We start from the raw sequence: 10,687 nt of genomic DNA, 5'->3' as shown, positions 1-10,687 counted from the left end.
CATACTTTCGCATACTTCACATACTTGTTGAACAGATCCTGGGATTTTTTCTGGTTTGGATCACGTAGTAATGTGGTACCACACTGAAACAGTCGATTAAACCTGGTTTCGATCAATATTTTTGAGGATAACGCATGTTAGGTCTAGGTTAGGCCGAGGATTCTCACTCATCAGACTCATACTTTCGCATTCTTCACATACTTGTTGAACGGATCCTGGGTTCTTCCCGCCTTGGATCACGTAGTAAAGTGGTACCACACTGAAGCAGTCCATTAAACCCGGTTTGGATCAATATTTTAGAGGCTAACGCATGTTAGGTTTGGGTTAGGTCTAGGATTTGCCCTCATCAGGCTCATACTTTCGCATATTTCTCATACTTCATGGCTAGATCCTGGGCTTTTTCTGGATTGCATCACGTAGTAATGAAGTACAACACTGAAACAGTCAATTAAACCTCGTTTCCATCAATATCTTAGAGGACAACGCAAGTTAGGTCTGGGATATGTCTGGGATTTGCCCTCATCAGGGTCATACTTTCGCAGTTCTAACATACATGTTGCCCTGATCGAGTGTTTTTTGTGCTTTGGATCACGTAGTAAAGTGGTACCACACTGAAACTGTCCATTAAACCTGGTTTGGATCATTATTATGGAGGATAACGCATGTTAGGTCTAGGTTAGGTGTGGGATTTTCACTCATCAGACTCATACTTTCGCATTCATCACATTCTTGTTGAACGGATCCTGGGTTTTTTCTGGTTTGGATCACGTAGTAATGTGGGACCACACCGAAACAACCAATTAAACCTGGTCTTGATAAATATTTTAGAGGATAACGCATGTCATGTCTGGGATAGGTGTGGGATTTGACCTCATCATGGTCATACTTTCGCAGTTTTAACATGCATGTTGACCTCATCGAGGGTTTTTTCTGCTTTGGATCACGTAGTAAAGTGGTACCACAACTAAAACAGTAAATTAAACCTGGTTTCGATCATTATTTTGGAGGATAACGCAAGTTAGGTCTGGAATAGGTCTGGGATTAGCCCTCATCAGACTCATACTTTCGCATTCTTCACATACTTGCTGAACGGATCCTGGGTTTTTTCTGGTTTGGATCACGTAGTAATGTGGGACCACACTGAAACAGTCGATTAAACCTGGTTTCGATCAATATTTTAGAGGATAACTCAAGTTTGGTCTGGGATAGGTCTGGGATTTGCCCTCATCAGGCTCATACTTTCGCGTTTTTCACATACTTGTTGAACAGATCCTGGGTTTTTTCTGGTTTGGGTCACGTAGTAATGTGGTACCACACTGAAACAGTCGATTAAACCAGGTTTCGATCAATATTTTTGAGGATAACGCATGGTAGGTTTAGGTTAGGCCTGGGATTTGCCCTCATCAGGGAAACTTTCGCAGTTTTAACATGCATGTAGACCTGATCGAGGGTTTTTTCTGCTTTGGATCACGTAGTAAAGTGGTGCCACACTAAAACAGTCAATTAAACCTGGTTTCGATCAATATTTTAGAGGATAACGAAAGTTATGTCTAGTTTAGGCCTGGGAATTTGCCCTCATCAGACTCATACTTTCGCATACTTCACATACTTGTTGAACAGATCCTGGGATTTTTTCTGGTTTGGATCACGTAGTAATGTGGTACCACACTGAAACAGTCGATTAATCCTGGTTTCGATCAATATTTTTGAGGATAACGCATGTTAGGTCTAGGTTAGGCCGAGGATTCTCACTCATCAGACTCATACTTTCGCATTCTTCACATACTTGTTGAACGGATCCTGGGTTTTTCCCGCTTTGGATCACGTAGTAAAGTGGTACCACACTGAAGCAGTCCATTAAACCCGGTTTGGATCAATATTTTAGAGGCTAACGCATGTTAGGTTTGGGTTAGGTCTAGGATTTGCCCTCATCAGGCTCATACTTTCGCATATTTCTCATACTTCATGGCTAGATCCTGGGCTTTTTCTGGATTGCATCAACGTAGTAATGAAGTACAACACTGAAACAGTCAATTAAACCTCGTTTCCATCAATATCTTACAGGACAACGCAAGTTAGGTCTGGGATATGTCTGGGATTTGCCCTCATCAGGGTCATACTTTCGCAGTTCTAACATACATGTTGCCCTGATCGAGTGTTTTTTGTGCTTTGGATCACGTAGTAAAGTGGTACCACACTGAAACTGTCCATTAAACCTGGTTTGGATCATTATTATGGAGGATAACGCATGTTAGGTCTAGGTTAGGTGTGGGATTTTCACTCATCAGACTCATACTTTCGCATTCATCACATTCTTGTTGAACGGATCCTGGGTTTTTTCTGGTTTGGATCACGTAGTAATGTGGGACCACACCGAAACAACCAATTAAACCTGGTCTTGATAAATATTTTAGAGGATAACGCATGTCATGTCTGGGATAGGTGTGGGATTTGACCTCATCATGGTCATACTTTCGCAGTTTTAACATGCATGTTGACCTCATCGAGGGTTTTTTCTGCTTTGGATCACGTAGTAAAGTGGTACCACAACTAAAACAGTAAATTAAACCTGGTTTCGATCATTATTTTGGAGGATAACGCAAGTTAGGTCTGGAATAGGTCTGGGATTAGCCCTCATCAGACTCATACTTTCGCATTCTTCACATACTTGCTGAACGGATCCTGGGTTTTTTCTGGTTTGGATCACGTAGTAATGTGGGACCACACTGAAACAGTCGATTAAACCTGGTTTCGATCAATATTTTAGAGGATAACTCAAGTTTGGTCTGGGATAGGTCTGGGATTTGCCCTCATCAGGCTCATACTTTCGCGTTTTTCACATACTTGTTGAACAGATCCTGGGTTTTTTCTGGTTTGGGTCACGTAGTAATGTGGTACCACACTGAAACAGTCGATTAAACCAGGTTTCGATCAATATTTTTGAGGATAACGCATGGTAGGTTTAGGTTAGGCCTGGGATTTGCCCTCATCAGGGAAACTTTCGCAGTTTTAACATGCATGTAGACCTGATCGAGGGTTTTTTCTGCTTTGGATCACGTAGTAAAGTGGTGCCACAACTAAAACAGTCAATTAAACCTGGTTTCGATCATTATTTTAGAGGATAACGCAAGTTAGGTCTGGGATAGGTCTGGGATTAGCCCTCATCAGACTCATACTTTCGCACACTTCACATGCTCGTTGACAAGATCCTGGGTTTTTTTCTGGTTTGGATCACGTAGTAATGTGGTACCACACTGAAACAGTCGATTAAACCTGGTTTCGATCAATATTTTTGAGGATAACGCATGTTAGGTCTAGGTTAGGCCGAGGATTCTCACTCATCAGACTCATACTTTCGCATTCTTCACATACTTGTTGAACGGATCCTGGGTTTTTCCCGCTTTGGATCACGTAGTAAAGTGGTACCACACTGAAGCAGTCCATTAAACCCGGTTTGGATCAATATTTTAGAGGCTAACGCATGTTAGGTTTGGGTTAGGTCTAGGATTTGCCCTCATCAGGCTCATACTTTCGCATATTTCTCATACTTCATGGCTAGATCCTGGGCTTTTTCTGGATTGCATCACGTAGTAATGAAGTACAACACTGAAACAGTCAATTAAACCTCGTTTCCATCAATATCTTAGAGGACAACGCAAGTTAGGTCTGTGATATGTCTGGGATTTGCCCTCATCAGGGTCATACTTTCGCAGTTTTAACATACATGTTGACCTGATCGAGGGTTTTTTCCGCTTTGGATCACGTAGTAAAGTGGTACCACACTGAAGCAGTCCATTAAACCCGGTTTGGATCAATATTTTAGAGGATAACGCATGTCAGGTTTGGGTTAGGTCTAGGATTTGCCCTCATCAGGCTCATACTTTCGCATATTTCTCATACTTCATGGCTAGATCCTGGGCTTTTTCTGGATTGTATCACGTAGTAATGTGGTACCACGCTGGAACAGTCAATTAAACCTGGTTTCGATCAATAGTTTAGAGGATAACGCAAGTTAGGTCTGGGATAGGTCTGGGATTCGCCCTCATCAGGCTCATACTTTCGCGTTTTTCACATACTTGTTGAACTGATCCTGGGTGTTTTCTGGTTTGCATCACGTAGCAATGTGGTACCACACTGAAACAGTCGATTAAACCTGGTTTCGATGAATATTTTAGAGGATAACGCAAGTTTGGTCTGGGATAGGTCTGGGATTTGCCATCATCAGGCTCATACTTTCGCGTTTTTCACATACTTGTTGAACAGATCCTGGGTTTTTTCTGGTTTGAGTCACGTAGTAATGTGGTACCACACTGAAACTGTCGATTAAACCAGGTTTCGATCAATATTTTTGAGGAAAACGCATGTTAGGTCTAGGTTAGGCCTGGGTTTTTCACTCATCAGACTCATTCTTTCGCATTCTTCACATACCTGTTGAACGGATCCTGGGTTTTTTCTGGTTTGGATCACGTAGTAATGTGGTACCACGCTGAAACAGTCAATTAAACCTGGTTTCGATCAATATTTTAGAGGATAACGCAAGTTAGGTCTGGTATAGGTCTGGGATTCGCCCTCATCAGGTTCATACTTTCGCATATTTCTCATACTTGATGGCTAGATCCTGGGCTTTTTCTGGATTGCATCACGTAGTAATGAAGTACAACACTGAAACAGTCAATTAAACCTGGTTTCCATCAATATCTTAGAGGACAACGCAAGTTAGGTCTGGGATAGGTCTGGGATTTGCCCTCATCAGACTCATACGTTCGCGTTTTTCACATACTTGTTGAACGGATCCTGGGTTTTTTCTGGTTTGGATCACGTAGTTATGTGGTACCACACTGAAACATTCAAATAAACCTTGTGTTGATAAGTATTTTAGAGGATAACGCATGTTAGGTTTGGGTTAGGTCTAGGATTTGCCCATATCAGGCTCATACTTTCGCATATTTCTCATACTTCATGGCTAGATCCTGGGCTGTTTCTGGTTTGGATCACGTAGTAATGTGGTACCACACTGAAACAGTCGATTAAACCTGGTTTCGATCAATATTTTTGAGGATAACGCATGTTAGGTCTAGGTTAGGCCGAGGATTCTCACTCATCAGACTCATACTTTCGCATTCTTCACATACTTGTTGAACGGATCCTGGGTTCTTCCCGCCTTGGATCACGTAGTAAAGTGGTACCACACTGAAGCAGTCCATTAAACCCGGTTTGGATCAATATTTTAGAGGCTAACGCATGTTAGGTTTGGGTTAGGTCTAGGATTTGCCCTCATCAGGCTCATACTTTCGCATATTTCTCATACTTCATGGCTAGATCCTGGGCTTTTTCTGGATTGCATCACGTAGTAATGAAGTACAACACTGAAACAGTCAATTAAACCTCGTTTCCATCAATATCTTAGAGGACAACGCAAGTTAGGTCTGGGATATGTCTGGGATTTGCCCTCATCAGGGTCATACTTTCGCAGTTCTAACATACATGTTGCCCTGATCGAGTGTTTTTTGTGCTTTGGATCACGTAGTAAAGTGGTACCACACTGAAACTGTCCATTAAACCTGGTTTGGATCATTATTATGGAGGATAACGCATGTTAGGTCTAGGTTAGGTGTGGGATTTTCACTCATCAGACTCATACTTTCGCATTCATCACATTCTTGTTGAACGGATCCTGGGTTTTTTCTGGTTTGGATCACGTAGTAATGTGGGACCACACCGAAACAACCAATTAAACCTGGTCTTGATAAATATTTTAGAGGATAACGCATGTCATGTCTGGGATAGGTGTGGGATTTGACCTCATCATGGTCATACTTTCGCAGTTTTAACATGCATGTTGACCTCATCGAGGGTTTTTTCTGCTTTGGATCACGTAGTAAAGTGGTACCACAACTAAAACAGTAAATTAAACCTGGTTTCGATCATTATTTTGGAGGATAACGCAAGTTAGGTCTGGAATAGGTCTGGGATTAGCCCTCATCAGACTCATACTTTCGCATTCTTCACATACTTGCTGAACGGATCCTGGGTTTTTTCTGGTTTGGATCACGTAGTAATGTGGGACCACACTGAAACAGTCGATTAAACCTGGTTTCGATCAATATTTTAGAGGATAACTCAAGTTTGGTCTGGGATAGGTCTGGGATTTGCCCTCATCAGGCTCATACTTTCGCGTTTTTCACATACTTGTTGAACAGATCCTGGGTTTTTTCTGGTTTGGGTCACGTAGTAATGTGGTACCACACTGAAACAGTCGATTAAACCAGGTTTCGATCAATATTTTTGAGGATAACGCATGGTAGGTTTAGGTTAGGCCTGGGATTTGCCCTCATCAGGGAAACTTTCGCAGTTTTAACATGCATGTAGACCTGATCGAGGGTTTTTTCTGCTTTGGATCACGTAGTAAAGTGGTGCCACACTAAAACAGTCAATTAAACCTGGTTTCGATCAATATTTTAGAGGATAACGAAAGTTATGTCTAGTTTAGGCCTGGGAATTTGCCCTCATCAGACTCATACTTTCGCATACTTCACATACTTGTTGAACAGATCCTGGGATTTTTTCTGGTTTGGATCACGTAGTAATGTGGTACCACACTGAAACAGTCGATTAAACCTGGTTTCGATCAATATTTTTGAGGATAACGCATGTTAGGTCTAGGTTAGGCCGAGGATTCTCACTCATCAGACTCATACTTTCGCATTCTTCACATACTTGTTGAACGGATCCTGGGTTCTTCCCGCCTTGGATCACGTAGTAAAGTGGTACCACACTGAAGCAGTCCATTAAACCCGGTTTGGATCAATATTTTAGAGGCTAACGCATGTTAGGTTTGGGTTAGGTCTAGGATTTGCCCTCATCAGGCTCATACTTTCGCATATTTCTCATACTTCATGGCTAGATCCTGGGCTTTTTCTGGATTGCATCACGTAGTAATGAAGTACAACACTGAAACAGTCAATTAAACCTCGTTTCCATCAATATCTTAGAGGACAACGCAAGTTAGGTCTGGGATATGTCTGGGATTTGCCCTCATCAGGGTCATACTTTCGCAGTTCTAACATGCATGTTGCCCTGATCGAGTGTTTTTTGTGCTTTGGATCACGTAGTAAAGTGGTACCACACTGAAACTGTCCATTAAACCTGGTTTGGATCATTATTATGGAGGATAACGCATGTTAGGTCTAGGTTAGGTGTGGGATTTTCACTCATCAGACTCATACTTTCGCATTCATCACATTCTTGTTGAACGGATCCTGGGTTTTTTCTGGTTTGGATCACGTAGTAATGTGGGACCACACCGAAACAACCAATTAAACCTGGTCTTGATAAATATTTTAGAGGATAACGCATGTCATGTCTGGGATAGGTGTGGGATTTGACCTCATCATGGTCATACTTTCGCAGTTTTAACATGCATGTTGACCTCATCGAGGGTTTTTTCTGCTTTGGATCACGTAGTAAAGTGGTACCACAACTAAAACAGTAAATTAAACCTGGTTTCGATCATTATTTTGGAGGATAACGCAAGTTAGGTCTGGAATAGGTCTGGGATTAGCCCTCATCACACTCATACTTTCGCATTCTTCACATACTTGCTGAACGGATCCTGGGTTTTTTCTGGTTTGGATCACGTAGTAATGTGGGACCACACTGAAACAGTCGATTAAACCTGGTTTCGATCAATATTTTAGAGGATAACTCAAGTTTGGTCTGGGATAGGTCTGGGATTTGCCCTCATCAGGCTCATACTTTCGCGTTTTTCACATACTTGTTGAACAGATCCTGGATTTTTCTGGTTTGGGTGACGTAGTAATGTGGTACCACACTGAAACAGTCGATTAAACCAGGTTTCGATCAATATTTTTGAGGATAACGCATGGTAGGTTTAGGTTAGGCCTGGGATTTGCCCTCATCAGGGAAACTTTCGCAGTTTTAACATGCATGTAGACCTGATCGAGGGTTTTTTCTGCTTTGGATCACGTAGTAAAGTGGTGCCACAACTAAAACAGTCAATTAAACCTGGTTTCGATCATTATTTTAGAGGATAACGCAAGTTAGGTCTGGGATAGGTCTGGGATTAGCCCTCATCAGACTCATACTTTCGCACACTTCACATGCTCGTTGACAAGATCCTGGGTTTTTTTCTGGTTTCGATCACGTAGAAATGTGGTACCACACTGAATCAGTCGATTAAACCTGGTTTCGATTAATATTTTTGAGGATAACGCATGTTAGGTCTGGGATAGGTCTGGGATTTGCCCTCATCAGGCTCATACTTTCGCAGTTTTAACATGCATGTTGACCTGATCGAGGGTTTTTTCTGCTTTGTATCACGTAGTAAAGTGGTACCACACTAAAACAGTAAATTAAACCTGGTTTCGATCAATATTTTAGAGGATAACGAAAGTTATGTCTAGTTTAGACCTGGGATTTGCCCTCATCAGACTCATACTTTCGCATACTTCACATACTTGTTGAACAGATCCTGGGATTTTTTCTGGTTTGGATCACGTAGTAATGTGGTACCACACTGAAACAGTCGATTAAACCTGGTTTCGATCAATATTTTTGAGGATAACGCATGTTAGGTCTAGGTTAGGCCGAGGATTCTCACTCATCAGACTCATACTTTCGCATTCTTCACATACTTGTTGAACGGATCCTGGGTTTTTCCCGCTTTGGATCACGTAGTAAAGTGGTACCACACTGAAGCAGTCCATTAAACCCGGTTTGGACCAATATTTTAGAGGCTAACGCATGTTAGGTTTGGGTTAGGTCTAGGATTTGCCCTCATCAGGCTCATACTTTCGCATATTTCTCATACTTCGTGGCTAGATCCTGGGCTTTTTCTGGATTGCATCACGTAGTAATGAAGTACAACACTGAAACAGTCAATTAAACCTCGTTTCCATCAATATCTTAGAGGACAACGCAAGTTAGGTCTGTGATATGTCTGGGATTTGCCCTCATCAGGGTCATACTTTCGCAGTTTTAACATACATGTTGACCTGATCGAGGGTTTTTTCCGCTTTGGATCACGTAGTAAAGTGGTACCACACTGAAGCAGTCCATTAAACCCGGTTTGGATCAATATTTTAGAGGATAACGCATGTCAGGTTTGGGTTAGGTCTAGGATTTGCCCTCATCAGGCTCATACTTTCGCATATTTCTCATACTTCATGGCTAGATCCTGGGCTTTTTCTGGATTGTATCACGTAGTAATGTGGTACCACGCTGGAACAGTCAATTAAACCTGGTTTCGATCAATATTTTAGAGGATAACGCAAGTTAGGTCTGGGATAGGTCTGGGATTCGCCCTCATCAGGCTCATACTTTCGCGTTTTTCACATACTTGTTGAACTGATCCTGGGTGTTTTCTGGTTTGCATCACGTAGCAATGTGGTACCACACTGAAACAGTCGATTAAACCTGGTTTCGATGAATATTTTAGAGGATAACGCAAGTTTGGTCTGGGATAGGTCTGGGATTTGCCATCATCAGGCTCATACTTTCGCGTTTTTCACATACTTGTTGAACAGATCCTGGGTTTTTTCTGGTTTGAGTCACGTAGTAATGTGGTACCACACTGAAACAGTCGATTAAACCAGGTTTCGATCAATATTTTTGAGGAAAACGCATGTTAGGTCTAGGTTAGGCCTGGGTTTTTCACTCATCAGACTCATTCTTTCGCATTCTTCACATACCTGTTGAACGGATCCTGGGTTTTTTCTGGTTTGGATCACGTAGTAATGTGGTACCACGCTGAAACAGTCAATTAAACCTGGTTTCGATCAATATTTTAGAGGATAACGCAAGTTAGGTCTGGTATAGGTCTGGGATTCGCCCTCATCAGGTTCATACTTTCGCATATTTCTCATACTTGATGGCTAGATCCTGGGCTTTTTCTGGATTGCATCACGTAGTAATGAAGTACAACACTGAAACAGTCAATTAAACCTGGTTTCCATCAATATCTTAGAGGACAACGCAAGTTAGGTCTGGGATAGGTCTGGGATTTGCCCTCATCAGACTCATACGTTCGCGTTTTTCACATACTTGTTGAACGGATCCTGAGTTTTTTCTGGTTTGGATCACGTAGTAATGTGGTACCACACTGAAACATTCAAATAAACCTGGTGTTGATAAGTATTTTAGAGGATAACGCATGTTAGGTTTGGGTTAGGTCTAGGATTTGCCCATATCAGGCTCATACTTTCGCATATTTCTCATACTTCATGGCTAGATCCTGGGCTGTTTCTGGATTGTATCACGTAGTAATGTGGTACCACGCTGAAACAGTCAATTAAACCTTGTTTCGATCAATATTTTAGAGGATAACGCAAGTTAGGTCTGGGATAGGTCTGGGATTCGCCCTCATCAGGGTCATACTTTCGCACACTTCTCAGACTCGTTTAACAGATCCTGGGTTTTTTCTGGTTTGGTTCACGTAGTAATGTGGTACCACGCTGAAACAGTCAATTAAACCTGGTTTCGATCAATATTTTAGAGGATAACGCAAGTTAGGTCTGGCATAGGTCTGGGATTCGCCCACATCAGGCTCATACTTTCGCGTTTTTCACATACTTGTTGAACAGATCCTGGGTTTTTTCTGGTTTGTATCACGTAGTAGTGTGGTACCACACTGATACAGTCCATTAAGCCTGGTTTGGATCAATTGTTT

This window comes from Colletes latitarsis, unplaced genomic scaffold (genome assembly GCF_051014445.1).
Source record: "Colletes latitarsis isolate SP2378_abdomen unplaced genomic scaffold, iyColLati1 scaffold0023, whole genome shotgun sequence".
NCBI classification, from domain to species: domain Eukaryota; kingdom Metazoa; phylum Arthropoda; class Insecta; order Hymenoptera; family Colletidae; genus Colletes; species Colletes latitarsis.
Note: the sequence above shows the minus strand (reverse complement) of the source record.